The sequence below is a fragment of the Chelonia mydas genome, chromosome 3 (assembly GCF_015237465.2).
Source record: "Chelonia mydas isolate rCheMyd1 chromosome 3, rCheMyd1.pri.v2, whole genome shotgun sequence".
Lineage (NCBI taxonomy): Eukaryota > Metazoa > Chordata > Testudines > Cheloniidae > Chelonia > Chelonia mydas.
This window is the reverse complement of record NC_057851.1, coordinates 186,509,219-186,536,419: the sequence shown is the minus strand read 5'-3', so window position 1 is coordinate 186,536,419 and position 27,201 is coordinate 186,509,219.

The window sequence follows — 27,201 nt, the reverse complement described above, 5'->3', positions numbered from 1 at the left end:
ATTGATGGCCCATTAAGGACACTCAGCTCTCACAATGGGCCATTGAAGAATCTCATCCCACCCAGTAAACTCTTCCTGAGGATGCCTCAGACAGCAAGGCGCAAATGGCCGTCCCTGTGATTCAGCAAACCATATAAGGACATCTTGGGCCAGTAACTTTCCATATACACGGGGTGTGGGCTTTGCTTGGGACAGTAAATTTCCATGCACATGGCAAAGGATATAAAAGACACCTGAGACACCTCCATTTTGCCTCTTTCCTGCTCTAATTCTCTGGACTGTGGATTTACAACTAAAAGGAGTATTCTGAACTATGGACTGAGGGCCTTCCAATCTTTTGAAAGTTACCAGAGAGACTTTTGCAAGCCAGCAGTCTATTCCATCACTGCTACAAACCTGATATGAGGACTTTGCAATCATTTGCATGGATATGATCTATTAACCACTTATAAGTCTCTTCTTTTATTAATAAAAGCTTTAGTTATTTTACTAAGGATTGGCTGGCAGTGTGATATTTGGGTAAGATCGGAGATATATTTTGACCTGGGGGTAAGTGTCTGATCCTCTGGAATTAGTAAGAACCTCACATATGGTGAATTGGGTTTTCAGTAACCTCTCATTATATTAGGCCTGTTTGTCTGGATTGGAGCCAAGGGCTGGAATGCCTAAAGGGGACTGTGTTGGCTTCTGGTTAACTGGTGGGGTACTGCAGAAACTCCTTTGTTATTGGCTTGGTGAATCTAATTATAGAATAAGCCACCAGTTTGGGGGGATTGTTTGCCTTATTTATTGCCCCACAAAACTCTCCTAATCATCTGCTCAGGGGTTCACCAAGCAACTGACTTCTGTAGTAAGCCTTACTCTTTTGCTCCACCCGCTTGCTAACAGGATGGATTAATCACTCAGAGAGTTCAAGCACTGGACTGATCACAGATCCAAGGGTCCCAGCCATGTGGTCCCCACAAAGACACCAAAAAAACCAGACTGGTCTCACCTGTTCTGTACAAGGGACCCAACACCCAGCCACACAACCTTCACAGAGAGCAAACAAACAAACAACCAAATGCATAACTCACAGAGACCCTCTATCTCCAAGCACAAGATCAGCAGCTATCCCCTCCAAAACTCCTCCGTTTGCCTATCTTTGAACCGTGACAAGCTAAGAATATTGATTTCTATATGGGTAAATGTAAGGTCATATACATCTAGGTAGAAATAAGGGAGACCACACTTCCAGGATCATAGAATCATAGAATATCAGGGTCGGAAGGGGCCTCAGGAGGTCATCTAGTTCAACCCCCTGCTCAAAAAGCAGGACCAATCCCAGTGGGAAGCAGTTACTCGGAAAGAGATTTGGGGACCATGATGGATAATCAGCTGAACATGAGATGCAGTGCTTGGATGAAAGGGCTAATGTAATCCTTGGATGTTTAAACAAGAGAATATCAAGTAGGAGGAGGGAGGTTATATAACCTTGGTATTTGGCACTGCTGGAATACAGTGGCCAGTTCTGGTGTCCACAATTCAAGAAAAGTTGGAGAGGCTTCAGGGAAGAGCCATGTGAATTAATAAAGGTCTGAAAAACATGCCTTATCGTGACAGACTTAAGGCACTCAATTGATTTAACTCAGAGAAGAGAAGGTTAAGGGATGATTGGATCACAGTCTATACAGGTACACAGTCTCTCTATCTACCTGGGGAAATGCAACCTGATAACAGAGGGCTCCTCAATCTAGCAGACAAAGGTATAACAAAATCCAGTGGATGGAAGTTGAAGCTAGACAAAATCAGACTAGAAATATGATGAATATTTTTAGCAGTGAGGGTAATTAACTTTTGGAACAATTTACCCAGAATTCTCCATCACTGGAAATTATTAAGTCAGAATTGGATGTTTTTCTAAAAGATATACCCTTCAACCATAGCTATGAAGCAGGAATTAAATCAAGGAAGTCCTATGGCCTGTGTTATGCAGAAAGTCAGACTAGATGATCAAAATGTTCCCTTCTAGCCTTAAAATCTATGGATTTGTCTCTAGTTTCGGGGTTATTTAGACCAGTGGTTCTTATTCTTTTCCATACTGTAACCCCGTGTTACAACAGAAAAAATATTTCAGAACCTCCCTCATATCTAGCCACAAAGAAAGAGAGGGTGGCCCTGCCCCCCAGATTGAGAATCCATGAGTTAGCATCTGAGACAAGTCAGTGTAGGGACAAACATTTTTATAGAATAAATCAGAAGCCTACCAAGTTACAGGGAAAGGGTTAGACATTTCTTTAGAATAAATAGCTACTGTAACTCTTGTGGCATCTGATGTACAATCTATGCTTTGGATTAACATTTAAATAGTCATTACCTTTTCCTACAGTCTGCATTTATGAAGAAAACACATTTTCTACACAGGAATTTTCAACAATGGCATTAAGTATTACTGGCAGACGACATAGTTTAAAATGATATACCAACCTATATGATGAATGAAACAGTTGTTAGTCTGCTCTGCTTCTTTCTAACAGAAGGACAAAAAAAATCTTATGCGCAATGGTAAAAAAAAAAAAACTTAGAAGGTAATCTACCTTATCGAGATGCAAAATTTACATGAAAAATTGATATAACAAGATTATTTACATTCTTTAGTCATTAAGGATAAAGAGGGTGCTTACTGACCTATTTTTCTAAACAACAAATTGAAAATCCTCTGTGATAAAATCTCTCTGCACTGTGATTTCCACTTCTGTCAGATACTATAGAAAAATGGCGTCGACCTGGCATATCTATCTACTCAGTGACTGATTTGTGTTCTTTGCAATTTAGATACTCAGCCTCTCTTTCAACTCTACATGTCTATTACATTTGCTACAAATTGTATTAAGGGAGCATGTGTTTGGGGAGACTGGAATTATAGCCTAGAAAGCCAGATAGCCCAGGGAGATTGTGTTTCTCTACCCAAATGTTTAGAACTAGGGCTGTCTGGGTTGAATTTGTAGCCAGGGTATTTGCTGAGTCTAGGTCTCACTCCTGCTGTTGTAAAAGGCTCTGAAGTCATATATGATCTCATTTACTCAAGTATTATAATGGTTAACTCCACTGACTTAAAATATGTATATTATTGCATACATACATATTTTAAGCAATGGAATTACACCACCATAACACTTGAGTGAGTGAGATGAGAACTGGCTCAAGAGCCTTTTACAGCAGCAGGAATAATATAACATTTAATGATATACAAGGATGTAGTGAGGAAGAATCAAGCCCCCTGATAACACTTTTATAAACTTTGCTGGGGGCAAGGTTTTGCAGTATATTTTGAGTGATACAGAGTACATGTTCCACTTAGTACTCAGATCACATCTTCTAGGACCTTTTTTCTGAAATTTGGTGCCACTGATTTTCCATATTATAATAACCACATGCAGCTCAGTTCTCAAATTAACTACTCTGGAAAGATGAAGGGGTGAGTCAAACCTGTTGATCCAGGAAGTTTAGCTATTATAACCTGATGCTTACATTATTAAGCTATCCCATCCAGCAATAAGATTAGGGTAATTAATATGAGCACGAACACATGGAAAAATAACAGCAGTTTGTACACTGCTACTGTTAATATAGCCTAGGAAGTTCGTTTAGGATGTGTGATGGTTCAACATGTGTTCTAACGGCAATCAGTTGACCAGTTTATGGGAATGACTACCACAGAAAATATCAATGCAAAGAGGGAAAAAAAATTAGTGCAAGATGGTTGAAACATCAAGATGCAGTAGGCAGGACAGAGCTGCTGATGAGTGAGCTCAAGCATACAGTATGGAGATCTCGGGGCTGAGTGAAGTGTCATGGTCAGGAAAGGATAATAAAAAGACTGGAACATACGCCATCTGGTATAACAGAAGGGAGGATGGGAAGCATCAACAGGGAGTTAGAATTGCTAGGGAAAGCCAGACGGTGAAAGCATTGATTAAGATTATTTTCCTGATTAGGTGGTACTCTTTGATTTATCTGCTGGTGAAGGAAGAGCAACAAACATTACTGTGCAAGAACTGTGTCTACCAGGGAGCTGAAATTGAATCTGAACCTGGGAAGGGCAGAAATTCTGCACACAAAGTTGGTAGAAAGGGTTAAGCAGAAGCAGCAGTCCCTCATGGAGAAGGGAAGGCTTCACATACCAGGGCAGAAGAAACTGCTCTAATTTGTGGCAGTATAATGATTCACATCTCTCTAAAACAGGAAGCAGGACGTGTGGGGACACTGAGGAGCTGTGGGGAAAAACACAAAAGCAGCAACAGTATCTGAGACAGGAGGAGAAATTCTGGAAGTAAAGAGGAAGTATAAGTGATCACTTAGGCCAAAAAATATTTGACATGGGGCCAAATCAGCAACTGGTGTAAACTTGTGTAGCTTTCATGACTTCAATCTATGCCCATTTATACCAGCTGAGGATCCGATGCATTATTGAGGTGATAGGGGCTAGAAGGTGGATGAGTGAATGTAGTATTAGGGAATCAGATTAGAAGCAAAGAGACTGCTAAATAATACACCCGAAACCAATGAAGAATAAATGTGGGTTGGAGCAGTGCAAAGACCATCTGGCACTAAATTTATTAGAGTAACTTCAATACCTACCTAACTGAATGGTGCCACCTGTTGCAGATGAGAAACCAAGAAATAAAGTCAAGGAATTCAGGGAAAGGAGTTGCAGAGAACACTATCACTGGCATCAAACTATCAGTGGGTAACATGATATGCCGCTAAAAGAGGGAGCAAACCAGCCACGAAGGGAAAAGGCACCAAAAGAGTGGCAGGGAGATACAGAAAAGGGCAGCAAGGAAACCCACAAGGGCTGCCTAAAATAAAACGTTGACAGTATATTTGTAAAGCTCAAGGGGCGCAAGCAGTACAGTGGGACCTGTGGACTCTGATGACACAACGTTGCTCCTCTCCTGACACTAAAGTTGTGTGAAAAAATCTCACTACCCCAAACTCTGGAGAAACAAACAAACAAACAAGCCATGCCTTTAGTGGTTTAAAATAAACAAGCAAAATGTTCTAAGCTCAGCGTTTCCCCCAAAACTGAAGACGTTTTATATAACCAGAAAACTACAATTTAAAGAAAGTCCTGGTTTTCGCATGTGAATAGTTAGAAAATGAAAAATGGTAGATTTCCTCAGTTTTACCCACCAATAAACACCCCTTCCCATTCTTTGTCTGCTCACAAATCTCATCAGCAGATTTTGACCAACTCCCATTTTCACTAATTAAACTGAATACAGGTTAAATATGACATATATAGGTTAAATACATTGCAAAATACAATATACAGTCAGATACACTGATGCAACAGAATAGACAGGTATAAATTCACATCCCTTTTCCTTTGAACTAGCTGAATGGGAATAGCACCAAATATTAAAAGTATTACATTCTTCTATTCAATAAAGTTGTGCCGAATAGAATTATCACCTTGAAATTACAGGGTAAAACTCCCTATACAAAAACAGATTAAAGACAAATTAGACTGTGGGCCAGGTCACTATGATTGTTAATTAGTGATAATGGAAATACAATTAGCATAATGAGTTCCAATTACTGTGTATGGAGAAATATGAGCATACTGCTTTCATAAATCTTGGTTCCAGGAAAAATAAAATGCATCTGGTTTAACAAAGCATGCCCTTCTCCTCTGCACAAAGCTTCCTGGTAAATATCTTTTTATGAAGCTAAACCTTTCTTCTGATGGGTTGTGCTTCAGAAAAAAATGCGACAGAATGGATTACCCTGTCTGATAGCTGAGCAGTTTTGTATTAGCTTGGCTTCTGTTTTAAGCTTCCTAGAAAATCTTACCATCTGTTTTCTCAATCCTGGGTTAAACAACAGAAGACAAAATCATAGACCATTACATCAAATTTACTTATTGTCTTTGAAATATCTAGGGTTTTCCCCCCATTTCCTCTTTTTCTGCTTCTGATAAACTGTGAAATTGGAAAGCCAATTATATTCACATATTTACGCAATTCTGAACAGCTTTTCAAAACTCAGTGCAAAAATGAGTTGATGAAAGACAACAGCTTTACAAATAGCAGCAGCAGCATGTCTGATGGTTACTTAATGAAGATATTTTTTACAGAGTCACTCACCACAGTGCAGATATTTATTTCCATACCAACCTGACACCTTTGCAGGTTTGTAGGAACAAACTTGCTAGATCTACTGTATAATCCACTTGCCTAACTTTTAAGAACATTATAGGATTATAAATACCTTCCAGTGCTGTATGTGTTTGGACTTCAAGGGAACTCAAATAAAGCCCAAAAGAAGTGTGCTTGTAAACCTGAATACACAACACTACTCTAGTTCCTGTAGAACCCAAATTTTTGACTGCTAGCTGGCCTATTCTTGTCTCATGACTGAATGGAGGTGGGGATAGTGTTCTCCTTCAGTTCCGGCACAACCCATCTATAAGTCCAAGAACAGAAAGATAAAGGCTAGCTATGTGAGGACTGTAGTTTTGGGTGTGCATAATTTTAAATGGGTTTCCAAGTCCTTGCCATTTGCACATGACCTTCAGCCTCATACTAGAGGGGAAAGCCGGCAGAGAGAGAGCGAGAGAGTTAGAACTCTCATAGATGAATTAAGAGAAGGGAAAGTAGGGATTGCTCAGCCAGTCATCCAGAACTGCTTGTGATATTGGGGTGCATTAGATTCATACTGGGGAGCTATAAGGGTGATAGTAGGAATTGTAAGTAGAAGAAAATAATGGGTGGTTCAACAATAGATGGACTTTTTTTGACATCTGGTAAACTGCAGTTAATACAAGTAAGACTGTTTATCTGCACCATGTGGACTACATGTGTTTATCTGTCTAAATGTAAAGGGAATTCTCCTCTCTCATGATGATGATGATACTTAGCACTTAGACAGAACAATCAGGCCAAGCTATATTTGGGGGATTGGAAGGCCCAGAACATAGCCACGCTGTGATTCAGCCATGAAAAATACCATGGTAACAACCATTTGCACTGTATTTTCAGCCCCATAAAGACTACTGAAACACAGGGTTATGGTTATTTGGCAGGGAATTCAGGAGGGAGCATTGAGAATGGATAGCAGCCTGCCCTGGGACTTCGGCGTGTTGGGGTTGGTTGTGGCCTGTCTCTACCTACAGCTACTCAAGGTGGCTGTGTGAATTCTGCTCTGCGATGGTGTGAAGAAGAATCCAATTGACGATGAGACCATTGCCTTCATAGCTGCTACCTGTTTCATAGTTTGAATAAAGTTACTTTCATAGACAGTTATCTACCCTGCAGATCCACTCTGCCTTGTGTCCATATTGGGTACTTTGGCAAAAAAAGGGGGCAGAACTAGCATGGAATCTCTCTCTGCTCATGTGGAAAGTGTGAGCAAAACACTGGGAGAGAGTCTTACGAACGTGCACCACCACCATCACCACCTAACAAAGCCAGGTCTGGTCCTTTGGTCCAGCCTGTCCTCTGCATTACAGCACAGCTGGGGAGGAGGGGCGGGTAGGGGAAGGGAAAGGTGAAATCAGAAATGCCTTTCTCACTGGGAGTAATGTTGCCACCATGGCTTCTTCCACCCTCCTGCCACCACCCTTTCTGCTTTTGACCGATTCCCACTGCCCCTATGACAAATATTGGGTGTGATCCTTCAACCCTTACTTATGTGAACAGCCCTTCCTCTTGTGAGTAGCTCCATCGTCTTCATATAAATTCATTTGCATCAGTAAGAAATGCAGGACGGGGCTATAATTATTACCTCAATATTTATTCCTACTAGGAAACACTATTCCTATTAGGAAACACTCCTCCAGAACCTGGAATGGAACCCAAGAATCTTGAGTCTCACCATTCCTGGGCTGTCAGCAAATACCTGTGAAACCCACTAGGAAAGCGTTTGTCTCATCCCCATCCAGTCCATATAGTGAATGACAGCCTACTATTGCCATCAGTTACTCTATTATCTCAAGAGGCAGAGGTCTGTACGATGGAGCTGAGGATTCCAACCCTGCTGATGAACCGTGTGGGTGTCAATATGATGCCACGTGATATTTCAGTTTGGTTTTTTGCAAACCTAGGAAATTACATGCATACAACCAAAAGTACCCACTACACTAAAAGAACATTATTAAGGTAAGAGCCCTGTGGAAAAAATAATATGTGATTATGTAATTAAATATTGTATTACAATATATACACACAAAGAGGCTGAATAAATTTTGCCCAGACAACTTTAGTTGCATTTCCTAACATTTGCGTGCATGTTTTTGCAATTTTAATAATTTTCTTTTAAAATAGTTTTGTGTGCATAATTATTTATAATTTGTATTATGGTGGACTTAGAGGCTCCAATGAAGTTTGCTCTAGGCATTATGCCTACTCCTAGCAGAAGACAGTCCCTACAACAACAAACTTACAATATAAATAGACAAGTGAGGCAAAGGGTGGGAAGGGCAATGGAGGCACAGAGCGGTGAAAAAACTTCTGTAGCAATATACCGAGCATGTCAGTCCTGAATCCCAGTCCTGAGCCCTACCCACCAGACTACAATGCAACTAAATCAATAACATGTGGTTTGCGAAAGCAACCAAAAACTAGCAGTATTTGGTTGTGGTGGTGGATTGAATAGTTTTTCCTCATGTGGCATTTTCTTACTGTGGCTGAACTGAAGAGTTTAGTGGGACAAAATGAAAATGAGTCCCTGAGTAAACCTAACACTAATACTGACAGCAGCACAGCTTCCAGTGGTCCAAATTCTGCTCTCAGTTACTCTGGTGTAAATCCAGAAACTCCATGTTACTCTGGATTTATAGCATTGTAACTGAGAGCAGAATTCAGTCAAATATTTCCATGACCCAAATGATCTCAATCTAAAAACCAATTCTATATGGCAAGGGATACATACAGTCATCACTTCCAAGAACAACTTTCAAATAATAGATCTGTCCATCTCTTCGTGGGGGAACTGAAGAAGAGCTCTGTGTAAGCTCAAAAGCTTGTCTCACACCAACAAAAGTTGGACCAATAAAAGATATTGCCTTGCATCTCCTTGTGTGCAATATTCATGGTTGCTTAGTATAGTAAATGATGGCATAAGCCGACATAGGTTCAATTAATATAAAATTATTAGAGGGACTTGTTTTCCTCAAAACTAGCCCACCAGTAATAGAGATAGACATAATACATTTTGACATAAGTGATTTTAAATTGCATTCATTATAGTTCTTTTGAGTATAAACTACTCTGCTTTGTCACTATGTGGAAATTAAAGCCAACCATAAAATACTTTAAAAACCCTCCACAAATACAAGTGTTAGACCTCCACCCCTCATCTCCATTGCATGCTGTTCAATGAATACTTACCATTCCCTGCATATCAGTTCTCTCTTACATGCTTAAGTATTGATAGATTGCATTGATCTATTCTAAGACTAGCTGGAACCTGTGACATTTGGCCAGTGATTGGTAAATGAACTTGGAATATTTCACCCACGCAGGTGAGATTACATTTTATTTAGACTGAATTTGTTGCACCCTGTAAATCTGATAGATACTGTTAATCTTTTCAGCTAGCTCCTATGGGTAATCACCATAGAATACTGACTCTCTATTGTAATCGCTGAGTTCATGTCACCCAACATAACTATGTACACTCTATTGGAATCTATGAAATAGGCAAGTTGGCTACAAAAGCACCTTTTCCCAAACTGCTTTCTGATTTATGTTGAGCTGTCAGGGAGCTTATGGTAGTACTGAACTCTGTTTAGAACTTAAAAGACATGAAACTTGGCAGATACTGAACATAACTCAGATTTAGCTATTTCTTGTTTATTTTTTCCTCTGCAGTATCTTCAAAAAGAGATTAGCTAACACATTCAGGGGAATGGTGTAAGGGATAAACTAAGTGCAGAGTTTGGACACGGCGTCCTATGAGGTGTCTTCTAGCTCTAACCGCTTTGATTCTGTGCTTCAGTGGTACATTTTTCAACTGTGCCTTGATCTTTGATGACATATTTTTAACTTAGTAATGTTCTTTCAGACTGCCTCAATACCATAAAATTGCATTATTCAATAAAAGAAAGACTTGTCAGGCCCCATCATGCCTCAGCCATTTCAGATACTTTTTCTATGGGCAACTGTGGTGTTATTTGCCAAATATAAATGAAACCCAGATTATTAATGACTGCCCATCAGGCCACATATTTTAATGCAGGGAGTTCATTATGATTAGGGAGACACACACACACACACTCCCAAAATCTACCCTAGTTAGTGTAAAAAACTCCAAAATGGCTGACACGTTCTACCATATAGAAATCACAAACTTCTAAATTATAGCTTTTGCATTCTTCGCCTTGGATGTTTATGGCATTTCATACTATTCTCTTGCAGTGAACATTGTCTTTAAGGGCCCTGAGCCTGCAAACATCTCTCATGTGCTTAATTTAATACACATGAGTAGTCTCACTGAACTCAAATACTCAGTGAGCTGGTTGTGGTTCCTTGAGGAAGCATAGCCTAAAAACTATGCCAGGTGGTACTGGATCCCAAGCAACTGCCTGTCTCTTGAGAGGAGTCAGAGTGGAGTAGTGCTCTGGCCATGCCCTGTACTCAAGGATAGGGGCTGGTACAGGAGCATGCAATATAATCTGAGTATTCTCCCACACAGGGGAATTCTCAGCTGGTGAGATCCAGCCACTTCCAGCCCATTTGTACCATCAGTCTGGTGCAAACTGGCCAGAGTAGGCAGATAATCTGGCCCAAGGTTTCTACCACAACATTAACTTGGCTGTACTGACACTCTGCTATATTTTACATTCACAATGTTCTTGTTAAATATATGTACTAGGGAATGTGGCCGAGGTAATGTTGCATTAGAAAAACTTAAACTGTTATCATTTTCTGAAATTTAAGTCCTTGATTTCTCAATCCTAACCCTGCATTCATTCTGCTTTTAGTAGTGAATAAATTATTGTGTTAACTGGATTGATTTAAATGACACAGGTATCAGTTTCAGTTCATGATCTATTGGCTGTACTGTGTATTAAGGCATTACAGACTAAATTCTGCCCTTATTGCTCTTGCTGCCACATGGAAGGCCTGGTCTATACTTATAGGTAAGGTCAACATAGATACAGTGCTCAGGAGTGTGAAAAATTCACGAACTGACCTAACCCGCAGTGTAGACACAGCTATGTCAATGGAGGAATTATTCCATTGACCTAGCTACCACCGCTTGGGGAGGTGTATTAACTACACTGACACGAAACAGCCTTCCATCGCCGTAGGAGGTGTCCACAATATGGCACTATAGCAGCATAGTACAGCAGCTGTGATGCTGTTGCGCCCATAGTGTAGACATGCCCTAAGTCAGTGAAGAATTTGATCTCACTACCATAAGCAATTATTTTACTCCTTCCACTTATTTTGATCTTGTTCTTCCCTAAGAACTAGAATCCTGTTCACTGGAAGAAGTATCTTTGGGCGTCTCCCAGAATAAGGATTAGGATTTACTAATCTACCTCCTCCCCTTTATCGTAGATTCCCTAAAACAGCCTTTTGGTAGGCTTGTTTAGTATTCGGTTTTAGCAAGACTCTAGTGGAATATCTCTGCACTGCAGCCTCTATCTATGCCTATACGGTATTTCTGATATAACTCATGCCCGTGATACACTCTGGTGGATCTATGCTGGTTTAGAACCTTGTGCAAGTGGTCCCAGCAACAGAAAGGTCCCTGGGTAAAAAGTAGTTGAACTTTTTGTTGCTGCAAGTTGGGGATGTACAAGACCAGGGCATTCCCCAGAATAGCCAGTATTTGCTAGGCAGGAGCCTGGCAGGAGCCCTTGGGGATGCACTAAGTGGTATTCCCTGGGCAGCCTCATATTAAGCTACCCAGCTACAGTCCAAAGCTATCCACCTTCACAAAAAACCTGAGGGAAGCAGCAGCAGTAACTGAACCTGCCATTCGCCAGAGTGAGTGTCCCTCTGGCGCCGTGGGCATTGCTAGAGCAGGGAGGTATAATTTACACCTCTAAGTGCCAGCCCTAGTGAATCTTGCCCAGTGACTCCTAGCTCAGCTGCAATCTCTATATGTTTATCTGCATGCTTTTTATATCACACAATATTGTTTATCTCTGTGGAACAGCCCTTTTATGTCTTGCTTTCGTGATGTTATAGATGCACATCATAATATCATAATGAAAGAAGCACCATGCTTAGATTATGTAAATATTTTAATGATCTAGCAGGCAAATAACAAATTTAAGAGAAATATAATTATCTTTAAATCCCTTACATTGTAAATGTTTGCTTTTAATCCTCCACATAACCTTATTAAAAATTTCAAGATGGATACATTCTCCCATTGAATCTGACAAACATCTGGTTTACAATAGAATCATGCGATGAAATTCCATCCAGAATACCATTTGCTCTTCAGTTTGTTTTCACCCACTATCATTCATATCACAGAACTTCTGTGCTTTGTCTGGGACATAAGACAGTACAACAATATTTTTTTATTAGAAATAATGCATGGTTCTCTCTTTTATAGAATTTAAATTTGCTATCTCAGGTTATGTGTAGTCAAATATATTGACAGCCTCCCTTGTGAGTTCTGCTGACACTTGGGTTTAATTGTAGTGAACTTTGAATTCCCATCTTAAGGTCAGTTATTAACTATTGATGGATTCTCCTTTCCTCCACTTAATGTTAACCAAGATAGATGGGAATGGCAAAGAAATTTTTCAGAGCCATAGCTTTGTGAGATATCTTATACTCCTCTCATGTGACAAAGCAAAAGCACTTTTCTAAAGGTAGTGATCATTCATACTCAGAAAGAAAATGGAACAACACAACACACCACTGACTCTCTCCTTGTGTTTTTCACACCGTATTACTTTTCCAGAAACAAAGTCCCATATGGTACTCATTAGAAAAGAAACATTTCCTTGGGTAACAACCTTGGATACCAACCTTGAAAGCAAATGAAGTCAGTAGGCAAAAGAACGACCAGTGCGCAAACACACTAGCAAGTTACGCTGATAAACAACTCTGCTGTTTTGGGTTTCCCAGAAGGAAAAAAAGTACCCCTCAGAGATTTATAAACACATACATAATAAATGGGAGGCTGAAGTTTAAACTGTTATGAAGCATTCTCTACTCTGCTTCCGAGATCCTCTGTGATTTAAAGAGATGACATTTACTGTGTGCAGGCCTATTATTCAGAATGACTGTTTGTGTATAGACAATATTTTAAAATGGCTTTCTGTAGATGAAAAATTCTTAAGTCAGAAAAAAACAGTTTAAATAGGTAACACTCTCCCAGTTTTGATGGCTATAAGTCTCACTGCCTTGCCATATGAAAACTGCAGGGGATGGGGGAGCCTGTATGCACCATTCTCCCTCTACCATCTTAGCAAACAGGAGAACTGGGTTTGAACCCACACACTCATTGCAAATCTGAGAGTTAAATGAAAGAATGCTGTAATAGCTCTCCTATCTCAGAACAGAGTAGATGCAACAGTCCAGTCCAGCTGCTGACACTGACAATAGCTCAGAGTGTGGATTCCATTTTTATACATTTTAACTTCTTTCAACTCTGTAATGTAAAAATGTTATTAATGGTGGGTGAAATCTTGGCCACGCTCAAGTCAATGGCGAAACTCCCATTGACGCCAAAGCGACCAGGATTTCACTCATTGTCTTTAAATATAATTGTGCAACCATTGCCTAGATTGGCCCCTTTGAGATTGCTTTGACCAGTGAGACTACTTATTTATGCAAACATATCCATCTTTATTATCTTGTGTTCCCCCAAAACACACACATACACACACACTCCACTCCAGTGTCCACTTACCTGCTGTGCCTCATGTCATAATCTTAGACTGTGATCTCCCTGGAGATAGGAATTGTCATTTGTATGGAGCCTAGCACAAAGGGGCCCGGATTCCTGACTGAGGCCTCCACACGCTGCAGTATCACTAATTAATAGTAATATTAACCAGAATTAAATAAAACACTTAGGGCTTGCTTACAACACGAAGCAGCAAGCAGGGGTGTGACTCTGCCCCACACAAGCCTGCCATGCACTAAGTGTCTGTGTAGACCCTGCTGAAGTACCCTAACACTTTGATCTACTCCTGTTTCAAAGCAGGACAGATCAAAACACTGTGAGGAACTGCTAGTGCAGAGCAGCAGGGTCCACACAGACACTTAGGGTATGTCTACACTGCAATGCTCAAGCCTAACCACCCTTGTATCTACACTGCAATTGCACTAACACAGGGATGGGTCACAGGAGTCTTCAGGCCTGTAGGATCTGAGATCGAGTCAAGCCGGGACCCAGGGTCTGAGCCCTATTGCCTACAGCCAGAAGTATCCCACAATTCCATCAGACAACTTGCTTAGTCCTCTCTATCCTAACAATCTGCAGTTCACTTTATTGAAAATGGAACCCACGCCCTCTTCCCTCCCCACCCCCTAGGTGAATGGCAGCTGCTCAGGTCAGTGTTAACCCATTCCCTTCTGATCACCAATCTGCAAGAACAATATCAGAGAGCCTCCTGGGTTTGCAGTGGAGAGAGAACTGATCAAGCCTTTTGCAAAGTGAGCTACTTCATGGACATGGGAGCACAGCCAGATTTTGGTGAATCTCTGGTGCAAGGCCAGTAAACAGTGGATTTCAGCAAAAGCACTAGGAATGACCACGCATACCAGCAGATAACTAAAAAGCTGGCAGCTCTGCAGATTTTTCTGGACAGACGATCAGTGCAGGGAGCAAATTAAGAGGCTGAAGAGCAAGTACCAGAAGATCAGGGACAAGAACCGCAACTTACCAACAGTATGCCCATTTTATTATGACTTTGACCAGGTTCTGGTCGTGATGACCTGGTCAGCAGGGATGGTGCCCTGCTGGCTCCTGAATGCAGCATGGGGACTGAGGGGAGCCAGCAGCAGGCTCCCAGTGAGGAGAATAATGTGACTCTTTTAATGAAACCAGTCCCAGAGCAGGCTGTGGATCAGGATCAACAGCAAATTCTCGGTCCCTAATCCGAAGAGCTGTTTGATTGCCTCCCCCACAACGAACAGCCCACAGCTGAGCCTGCAGAGAACCCTTTAGAGACAGAAGCCGCCCCAGAGCCCGGTAAGTGTATGACTCAAATTTAAGGTTTATTATTACAGTAATGGGAGGGATTTCTGCTGTAAGAAGCAATGCAAAAATGATAAGCCCCAGGTACCAGCATTTGGCCACTAATGGCAGACCATATCACAGCACCTAGGCGTTCCTTCCTCCCCGTCTCCCCTACCATGTGGACTTGGAATTTCAAACATTCATCAACAGCTATAAAGGTTATTTTAACTGTTACATCACATGTTTGCTAGGGTCAGTCTTATTTTCCTTTCAGTAAAAAGAAATTTGCCACTCTGCAGTCACTCCTCCTGTGTCTATGGAGCTGCCTGTAAATGGTGAACTGAGTGTTCATGTTTGGGAAATGGTATTCTATTTCCAAATCTAGTCCATGTCAGTTAGAAGTAATCCATGCAGTCCGCAGGCCACAAAATCATTTCTCCAAAGTATGAGCGGGGTGTCAGTTTTTCCCCAGAGCTGTGCTGGGTACAGAATGGAATAAAGCTTTTATTTATTTATTTTAGCATGTTTGTGTACAGCAATAACAGGCGGTAAGCCATGTGTGAGCTAACAGCATCATGCTCATTCCCTCTTGGATTTTGACCCAATCCTGGCTGCTGAGAGCTGCAAAATTTTCCTGAAGCAGGAACGTCAGATAGGTAGTCACACTGCAGGAAAGAGCATCTTTCCCAGGCCCCCCAGATAGCTGACTAGCCCACTCCACTCACCAACGTGCTGTTCGATCACTATACATTTGAATACTTCAGCTGCATACAGTGCAGGTTTCCTCCAGCAGCTTGGAATAATATCTCCCTCTGTGAATAGGTCATCACAAGAATAGTTATGTCTTCCCAAGTAGGAAAGGCCTGAAATGACAGAAAAAGCCTTTTGCAGTAAGGGTGTTACACATACCTGCCCCCCACCAACATATGGCAGTTAGTTATGAAAAAAATTTTAAACAGAAAAAAGTGTACAATTTTAAACTTACCGTTATCTCGGCACTTCTGTCACTGCGATTAACAAGGCAGTGTCCAAAGACAGTCTGAGGACTGAAGCATCCCCTTCGCAATATGTGTTGGTTCACTTTAGAAACGTTATATTTTATGTCCTTGAGATTCCACAGTAATTAATTCTGTGCTTCTCCACTGAGCTTGTTTAGACAATAACCCTCTGTTTCTTGCCCCGTTTCAGGATCCTCAACTATACTGCCTGCTGTTCTTCAGGAACTTGATCCCTGGCCCCATGTACCTTCACAGGCCATTCCAAAAGGAAACATTTCCATGATGAAGTTATGGTCAACGTTCTCAAAATGGCAGACCAACAGGTCCAGTACCAGAAGAAGAGGGGCAAAAGACTGGAACAAGGTCATGCTGACAGGCAGGAGGAAAGGTTGTGGCTCACCACCCAACTGGAGGACAGGGTTTCAGCAGGGGACCAGGCACTTGCAAAGCAGTTTCTGGTACAGGAACAGCAGCTGAGGTGGGAGGATAGAGCCCAACAGAGAGAAAAGTTTCAGCAACTCCTGTCCATTGTGGTTACAAGAGCTCCTGCTTCCTCCCCCACACCACAGCAAGATCACCCTGCAATGTACCTCAGCCCAGCAGTAGCTAGGATGTCTCCATGTTGGGGCAGCCCATGTATTCAGGACTCATGAGCGGCAGGAAAACTTCCTTCTTCCAGCCCTCCCCAGTGGAAATCTCCAACCCCCACATTCCTCCACTGCTCAGTGAGGGGAAAATGTGTGGATGGGAAAGGAAAACTTGGGCCAGGTGACAGGTAGTGGTATGGGGATTGTGTCAGGTATTAACTGTTTCCTGACATTGTGTGTGTGTGTGTGTGGTTTTGTAATGGCAGCTGGCCTGCCCAAGACTGAGTGTTTTACTAGTTTAAGACCTGTTTACAAATAAAGCATGCTATGTTTTCAAGAAATGTTATTGCTGTCACTGTATCACATCATACAATCAGGATTTGAGTTATTAAAGCTAAAACATGTTGAAGAGCAATGAAGCATTAGGACACAAATAGTATTCCTCTATTTAGCTAGGTACAGCAATTAACATTTCAATAAATTCCATCTGTACACCCACCCATTCATCATGTCATTCAGACTTACAGTGCATGGCAATCAAGGCCACACCTCTCCAATGCACTGCCGCCCCCCCCCAAAAAATAATGAGCCACTTTCCCCCACAGGTACATTTGTACGAGTGCTATTCCCCCTCTTCCACTGGGCCATGCATGTCCGTAATGTGAGAACACAAATAACCCCTGACTTCTGCTGCTCAGATGCAACCAGCTCCACCAGTGGTGGCTGCACTATCTGGCTGAGGGAACCAATCCAGTGTCCCCTCACTGTCATACGTCCCTTTGGGTGAAAATGGCTCACCTCTGGCTTCACAAAGGTTGTGAAGGGCACAGCAAGCCAAAGTCATGCAGACAGCATTGATGACACTGGCAACCAAAAGGGTTGTAGGCATCTCCAACGTGATTTTAATCTGCCAAAAGCACATTCAACAACCGTTCTACACCTGCTTAGGGTGTAATTAAACCTTTCTTGCCAGGGCCTCTGAAATCAGGGCACAGTTCCATAAACCAAGGCAAAGGGGGTATGCAGAGTCCTCCGGAATAACAGTGGGGATAGTAACACATTTATGTTAGCGTCATTTGGTGGGAACAGTGTTCCAGCCTGGCCATGAATATAGATTCCCGAGCGGTGAAAAACTGGCATTGTGGACTTTTCCTGTGCAGCCCACAATGACATTCATAAATCTGCCTGTGTGGCCTACTAGTGCCTGCCTAACTGTGGAGCAGTACCCTGTGCAGTTCATGTACACATGTGCTCCTTGAGTAGGGCAAGCAATGGGCCCATGAATCCCTTCCATACCCCGGCACAGTTAGGACACCCCATTCTCCCAAAGCCAGCAATTGCCACTGGGATATCTTTAATGCCTGCCACCTTCTCCTTATTCAGGACAGTACTTAAGCACATGCTTAATAGCTCATTGACTTAATGGGATGTAAGCATGTGCTTAAGTACTGACCAGAATAGAGGAGTATAACTGAATGCCTTTATGTTTTGGTGTCCAACTTTAAACACCTATGACCAGATTTTCAGAGGTACTGAACATTAGCTGCTGCCACTGATTTCTGTTGGAGCAAGGTTGCTAGCACTTCTGAAAATCAAATCACAGGTAACTTAAGTCAGAAAAGGTGAGACCTAATTTTGGTCAAACAATAGCTCAGTTTTGGACCTCTATCACAAATGCATCCAGACTCTGAGATACACTCTTTGAAGAGTATAGACATCCAGAAGGATCAACATTACAACATAGCCTGCTGGCAACACTCCTAAAGCTTATATTATTCCAAACTTTACACCGTGGAGATATGAAGTCAAAATCAAAACCATGAGCTACAGTTTTGTAAAGAGCAATAGGGCAAAATTTAAAATAATGACGAAGATGACAATTTGGAGCAAATTGTTATTTTGAATATTTTTTTTTCAGTTAATAGATTAAAATGACTATTTAATAATCAATAGCTGATCAAGAAATATTTCAGCTAACACCTATGAAAATCAGCAAAAAACAAAAAAAATTATCTTCACATCTGAGAATTTCAAATTAGAAATGGAAAAATATGTCTTTCTTTCCTCTATAAATCACACACATTCTGATACACAATATTTTCAAACACATCATATGAAATATTAGCAGTTCAAAACAGATTTAGCAGGTTTTAGGGATTTCCATTGAACAGATAATTTATGAGAACTTCTGGTTTTCTTTGCTTTATTATAAGTGTAGAATGGAATATAATACCATTTGTGGACCATGAAACAGAGAATAACCCAAACTTTGGCAGCCATTGCTATAAAATGCACAGCCCTCAATCATCTGGTTTAAAAGACTTTCCTAATTGCAGAGTGTGCATCTTAGCTATTTTTCCAGTTATGCCAAATTTATTTAAAACATAATATTACATGCATAATTTATACTTTTTATTAATTTCTTCAAAGCCATCACTTTTTTAAAAGAAAAAACATGCAGTTATAGGTAGCTTTTCTATCAAATACTGCTTTTTAAAAAATAGAAAAGTAAGTTTGACTTAAAAATGGAAAGCTGAAACTCAAAGAATCTAGGAACCTAATGCTGGAGTCTCTTTTCCCCAGCTATGCACAAGTAACTCTCTTAAATCACTTAACTTAAATGAGTTATACTCATATTATGAAAGGGAGACTATTCCTTGTGCCATACTACTATGGTTTTGATCAGCAGAAGTACTCAAGCTAGTTTACCGTCAATGTGAAAGAGAGGGATCTTCCAGCAGAATGATCTCCATCCGGGGCCCTCATCTTTGGAAACTACTTCCCACCACAGTCCTAAGTAGTTCAGGTGTGTTGACTTTTAGGGTGTGTTGTAAGGCTTATCTGTTCCTTAAGCTTTTTGGGGAAGATGTGGCGAGATGGAGATTGATTTTTGTGAGATAAGGGAGTTTTCTTGGACTTGTCTTTGAGGGGGCTGCTGGTGTATTAGATGTTGGGTTTATTTGCTATTTGATTAACTGTTTCTTTTAATCTATCACAAAAGCACCTACAATGTGAGATAGGAACTTTTTTCTATGCATTACATATTGAAATTAATTAATAAAAAAATCATTCAATTGGTAGTTTATCATTGGGAGTTCAGGGCCAGATCAAAACACTCCTGTTCATTTCAGTGGGTATTTGATTATGCTCTAAATCTCTCTCACATTGAAGTCAATGTCAAAACTTCTAATTACGTCATTGGGACCAGGACTTAGCCTTGCAGTAAGCACAGATGTGTCATCAGAAGTTCAATAAAATGAAATTCAAGGAATGTATATTTGTTAGAAGTATGTGAAAATATGAAGTGTGCAGATAGAAAAAATCTGAAATCAACTGTCTGCAGCTGTTAAAAATGAGCTGGTGTCATGTTGGTAACCCTTTAAAATAATGGCCTAATCATTATTAATTCCTTCGATATTTAATGTAATAACATTAATCATGATGAACTCATTTGGTATTAATGTGAATGTCAGACATACTTCTTCACATACATGCACATCATTTTGGGATTAGAACTTCACTATATAATTTTTTTTTCATCTCCTTCAAAAAGTGCTGAGAGCAGTTGTTTCATGACATTGACAGAACTATACACAAGTTTGTTCATAAACTGATCACACTTACCACTTATACATGGCCACAGTGTACAGTTGCAAAGCCTTGTACAGTACGTACATTAACTCATCAATCTTCAGATGTAGGTGATAACAGCACATTTCACAGATAGTGTGAATGGGGGAAAAGTAGTCTGGCACTGGCAAAGATGATTAAAGCTCAGGGGCTCACTGCTTCCAACTCCCAAATTCACCGTGTTAGAGCTTGCTGGCAACTGTTATGGGCCAGATTCACAGCTGGAGTAAACTGGTGTCATTCCATTGAAGCTTATTTATATGAGCTGAGAATCAAGACTTCAACTCAGCTGCCGTAATTCAAGGATCACTAGCGAATGATAATTTTTGACTATCAGATAAAGAAGTAAGGCCTGAAGATGTCACATGAACACTAAAATCACCTCAAGCATAGACTAAGTATTTTCTACTGTATCTACTTAGCAAGACACAGTTGTTAGTCCAAATGTTCCCCCACTTCCTCTTAGCTCTCAGAGAAATACATTAAGAGAGTAGCATCAATTACCTGAATATGGAGGGGCTTTCCAATCAATGGAGGGTGATGATGTCTGAGAGTGGGGAGGCAAAGTTGACACCTAAGGGTGAACGGAGCATGAATTTACATTAGCAAATATATATGACAACATCTCTGAATCAAAGAAATGTAGGCAATATCTCCCTAGTTTCTGGTGATTATATGTGCATTTGGACTAATCACAGTATTTGTTACAGTATTTTAATTATTACAATATAATTCATAGGAATGTATTGTCACAGACAGACAGCACTTCCCATTCATATATGTACTATATTGGCTGACTTTCATTTCTGAATAGCTTGGCATCTTGTTAGTTAAGTCATTCTTTTAAAGCACAATATCCATTTAGCTCCTATGCTCTGAACTTTATTCATTCATTATTAACAGTGAAAGCCAAAGTGCATGAGAGAAGTTCAGTCCTATCGGTATTTCGGATGAAAGTAATGTCTCGGTATATTAGTGGTACACACAGCACTATCATACATAAAATGCTGCCCAGTCCTTCAACAAAGCAGCCGTATCCCAGAGTCTAATAGGATCACTTACTTCAATGTGAAACCACCTTCTTTGAAATATTTGTTTAGATTTCATAAACATATGAAGGTTCTCAAACTCAGACAAAACCTCTAGCCTTCAGCCCAAGCTCTGACTCTAAAGAGCTTTCTGTTCAATAAATCAGTGCCTGAATCCAGGATTTTTTTTTCCAGTTTCCTTTTTTTTGATAAAAATAAACGTCATCTGGTTTTGACTGTAGATAATGAATCATATTAAGCATTTTAAAAGCACTATTCTCTTTTTGAGACCTAATTTCAGACCTATTAACACTTTAATGTGAAACAGAAGCACATCATTTCATTAGAAAAAAATAAGGCCCTTCTTGAACCATATGTTGTTTCTTCCTTTACAAAAAATGCTTTTGAAATCCTAGATTGAGCAGCATCAGAGCAGAATGTACATTTGGCACAAAGACATTGCATAGGTGAACAAACCTTACATGAGGGGGATTAACTATTTATTTCATACAATATTAGTTTTTTGGCAAGCCCTCTTTCACGTTCCTTGCGATAATAAATGACCCGGCTTTACAAATCAACTATTGCAAATCCTTTTGGTAAAAAATGTGAAATGTTAATACACCTTCTCTACAGAGTTGCCTTTGATTGCACCAAGAACAAACAGCCACTTCTTACAACTGATTCAGCAAATTATGTATTTATTAAATAGGTAAAACAAAATTATAGCTGTCCCTTTTCAATATTTAAATTTTAAAAAATGATAATGTCTTTAAAATACACAAAACATGAATGCAGGAGCTGGTGTGATAGGAGAGAACCTTATTGCACATAATTAACAGATACAGAATGTCTGGTTACTAGTAATTTCCTTCTAGCTGAGTAAGGAAATAATTTAATCATGTTGATCAAATTAATCCCATGAGCTCAGTGTAACATTATGCTTTTTTAAAAAAAATCTGCATTAACTGATAAGAAATCATGGTGAAATCATGGTTCCCAACCTTGTTTAGGTATCCCTAATAATATTCAAAAAACTGGTGTGACTATAGTAAATGGCTTTATCTGGCATTTCAGCAGCACTATTGCAAATTGCTGGCGTTCATTAAAAAAACATACTCCTTATTTAAAACAGAAACAAAAAAAAAATCAAGGCAAACTCCATGTTTAACTTCACCACAACTAGGTAGGTATTTTTATAAAGCCACATAAGAAATGTAAGTCACATAATCCTTAAATAGTCTAATCTTAAAAAGCTAACTGCAAATTATCATGATTTGCCCCAAAATCCCCAAGTGCAACATCAGAAATATGCAGGTAAAGATTTTCTTTTTTTCTAAGCTATGATTTTATTTGGTAATATATCATTTGCCTTGTCAGTCTTGGGTTTCACAGTAAAATCTTTTGTGGGATTTTTCTATTGTTCTCCTTGAACTACTTAGAAAAAGCACTGAACTACCTTCTGTGCTATCTCAGGTAGTTTCCTGGTAATGAGGTGATATAATTTAACACTTACCATAATACACTTTATCCATCTATTGTTTGCTAAATAATTCCTGCAATAACACTTTTATTTTTTCCATAATTCTTTAGGGTAATTCTGGGGGAATAATATTTTTACTGCAGTGATTGATGTCAGATTCTGCAGCATGAATGGGCCCCATGAACACAGGTTATTGATAAGCATAAAAAAAGCAGCATGAAAAGAATATCAGGGATCAAAGGGTTAATATCATTTTATGAGGTTGTAAAAATCTACCTCAAGATTCTTGTGTTAGCAATATTCCGTGTGTAAGATGTATGTTATTAAAACAAGTAGCAGCATCTGAATTAAAGTGACAGTATGATGGATGACTACTGAAGTGGAATCAGAGTCGTTTGCAGCATTTTGGGCTAGATGTGGGAATTCTGCCTCAGAGGGAGGGAGCTTGGCAGACGCATTGATTCTAGGCTGACGCATGTTCATAAATATGCCCCCAGAGAGGTGTGGCCTAGCAGAATTTACAAAATTATGTTCATGAATTATTTAACATTTATTTATGGATGCTATATTTAAACAGCATTTGCAAAGGTGAATGGGCCAGAGCATATATACTGATCTTTAGATAATGCAAATTCTGCACAAGGCAGAGAGATTGTGCATACTGCATAGAGATGCTAAGTCTATCAGAACTAGCTAAGTAATGTGTCAGTGCTGTGGCTTAATACACTACAGATCTGCTACACTTAAGGGAAATACCAGACAAGTTGGCAATTTTAGCCCTGCAAAAGTAATCTTCTAAGCACTTGGCATAGGTTGTTATAGGTGGTGATGAAGATCCTCTCTTCAATATACCAACTCAAAACTTAAGGTTACTGAGCACATCATTACAATACATGCAAAAGACTATGGACCAGATCTTCTGCTGTTGTAAATCAGCATGGCTCCTTTGATAACAATGGAGCTATGCTGATTTACACACGCTGGGAATCTGGCCCTATGTTATTGCAACACCACGGGTGCACAATTAAGCACTCAAAAGGCAGGGAATGCAAACGTTAAGCTGTCAAGTGAAGCCCTAACCTTGTCCCTAGTGTCTGTGTATCTTATCACACATTATTTTATTGTGTCGTCACATTATTTCCCATTCAATTAATTCAACAGACGACAGTACATTTTTCTCTACTAGATACACATAAATAGCAACCTACATTAATGTGTGCATGTACAGCAAACCAAGTATGTGAAAATCACCGAGCAGATGAACTGCACAAAGTGAATCATAGTTAAACCAAATATTAAAGGCGAAGTACAGTATAACAAAATAGGGTATCACAGTAAAGCACTTTATCTCGATGAAGAAGGGTTTACAACTGAAGAACATGAAATCTTTCAATTACTACATTTCTATCTGTAGTGCTTCATTAATACAGTCCACTGTGAGTAGAGTGCTCTGTAGGACCACTACCTTTCTTGCTCTGGAAAAGACAGATTTTTTTATTTCCGACTACAGAGCAATACTGATAATAATAATACCGCGTTCTTATATAGACAGCTTAGTTTCACTTGTGAAGTTGGAAACATCTTTTTGCTTTTCAGATCCCTACAGGCTAGCCTGAGACTAGCCACAGCCCTGAGCAAGGGAAGGAGCATAAGATTCACACCCCAGGAGCAGCCCCAGGCCGCAATATGATCAAAGGTTTCAGAGGGGTAGCTGTGTTAGTCTGTATACTCTCCCCTGAGTTACAGCCTTTCCTGCTTTCTCCTTGCTCTGGAGAGGAAGTGGTTTTCGGCTGGTATATATCAAGAGGAAATTATGACACCCCTCACATCAGTTAAGCTGTCCTGACCAGTGAGTGAGGGGTGAAGCCCAGGCTCTGTCGGCTCCCAAACCCTCCTTGCCTACCTGCTCCAGGGAGGGAGGAAGCAGATGAGAAGTCCCATTTATTCCTGTGTGCCCAGGCCCCAGGATTTATTAGCATAGGTAAGGGCATAAGGGAGGCTTCTTATTGTCATATATCAGGGTTGGCCAAACTGTGGCTTGCAAGCCACATGTGGCTCCTTTACCATTAAAGCGCGGTTCGCAGAGCCCCCCCATACCTCCCATTCTCCACCTACTGACTGGAGGCAGGGGGAGCTCAGAACCTCTGCCTTGCAGCGCGATGGTGCAGTAGGGACTTCTGCCCAGAGGGGAGGGGAGTCTCAGGGCTTCTGCCCAGTGAGGAGGGGAGTCTTGGGGCTTCTGCCCTGCGGGGAGCACTTGCCAGGGCTTGGGGCTTCAGCAGGAGCAGGGCTGAAGGCCCAACCCCTGGCTCCCGGCAGGTGTGCCTTGGCTCTTGAACTTCTGAAGATTGTATGTGGCTCGGAGGGCCAGTAAGTTTGTCCACCCACTCCATATATTATTATTATCTGTATTACCCTAGTGCCTAGGAGCCCCCATTATGGGGTCAGGACCCCATTGTGTTAGGTACTGTACTAGGCACATTGTCGCCTTTGAGTTGATGGAATTATGTCTTTGGAATACATTTGCCATTGAATGTTGTCCATTTTCTTCAAATAAATTCTTTATGAATACATTATTTTCATTATTTGACAAGCTCTCTAGATCGAATCTGCCTCACGGACACCTCCCCCCCCCCCATGCAGTACGGAAGTACTATTATCCCCATTTTGTAGACGGAGAACTGAGGCACAGAGAGATTAAACGACAGATTACATGCAGCTGGGGATCAGAAAGGACAGATGTTACCTCAGGGCTGAGGGCAGCCATCACTCAGCCCTTTTTCCCACATAATGCTCCCTCTGCCAGGGGCTGTAAGTGGCGGGTTTTGTATCATCAGCAGAGCAGCTGTGCACCACCCAGGATTGGATCCAAGCATGTTTGCAGCTGCTTTGAACCATCAGAGCAGCACTAAGCAGCCAGAATGGGGCAAAGGAGCTGATCCATAAGGCACATGTTAAGTTTCTGTTCTGTGCTTTCCTGAGCTCTTAGAATCAGATTTCTGGTGGGAATGCTCCTGATGCTGAATTCAAGATTCACTTTACATGAATATTCTCTAATATCCACTTAAAATTAGCAGTATGAAAGTAATATTAAATTTTATATGATTGAAAATTTCATTCGCTGAGTTACTCTGCAGTGTGGTGAAGAGGAAGAAAAGTTGCATTACGTCCAAAACAACTTACCATGAAAATGGAGGCCCATATGATCCTCTCTGCTTTTTGCCCCAGAGGGAATGAAACATTTGCTCCTTTGGCCAAACCCCCACTAGAGGGAGGGGGTTTGAGCCTAAACAGCAGCACCTCCTTGCATCTTCAGTTCTGTAGGAGTCATTATGTTTCAGTTCTGTGGTTTCAGGTCACGTCTGGTGGCAGGGTAGATTTGACCCTCCAAAACTTTGGATTTGCTACTGACAGACATTTCATTCTCCTCATTCTAGAATAACCTCATACCAGCCCCAATGGAAGAAAGGGATGGGAAGCCAACACTGAGGCTGACCATTCCCCTCCCCCACGTATTGAATCCCTCCTGTGTGTGGTCCCACCCAACCCTTGCAGGCTGTAGGCATTTGGGTTAGGGAGGACACATCTCTTGTCCACTCCACACAGTTACAAAGCCCATGCTGGGATGATTCAGAACATCATCTTCCTGGTCTCAACAGAACGCTTTTTGTGGGATGGCATGATATGGCCCTTTCAATTTAGTGAATTCATAGACTGGCTTGGCAAACTACATTCTGAATACACAGTGCTCTGTTCTAACTCCATCCAACAACCTTGCAAACCTGATATGAAAAAATGAAAAGTTTTCTCCTTGAAGGAATTTTTTAAAAAGCGTTTCCTCTACTTCATAAGAAACATATTGTTTCTATTGAGGATTACAGCACAATTTTCTCCAGTTACTGTATTTTGGGAATCAATTCATCAAATGTGAAAACGTTCCCACCAGAAATCTGGGAACTGGTACAGCTCTTCACTCTGTTCCACCAAGGTTTAATTTTAATAATGTAGAATTTTTCGGCTGCCAAAGGTGACTTTTGAAAATGTTTTTTGCTCTGTATTTGTATCTCCATCTGTGCCAACGTAGAGGATTGTCATCCAAAATCTTGGTACCAGTAGCAATTGTGTAGTATCAAGTAGCACTCTTGGCAGCAGACACAATTAAAGCTTTTTTATTTCACTTAAAACTACATATTTATGCATATATGTATTTATTTATTTTAACAAGGCAAAATGCCTACTCTTCTCTCTTCGTTACTTTCTCTAATGAATTAATGATTCTATTCTGCAGTTGTATGACAAATATGATCTGATAGTCAGGTCCAACTCTC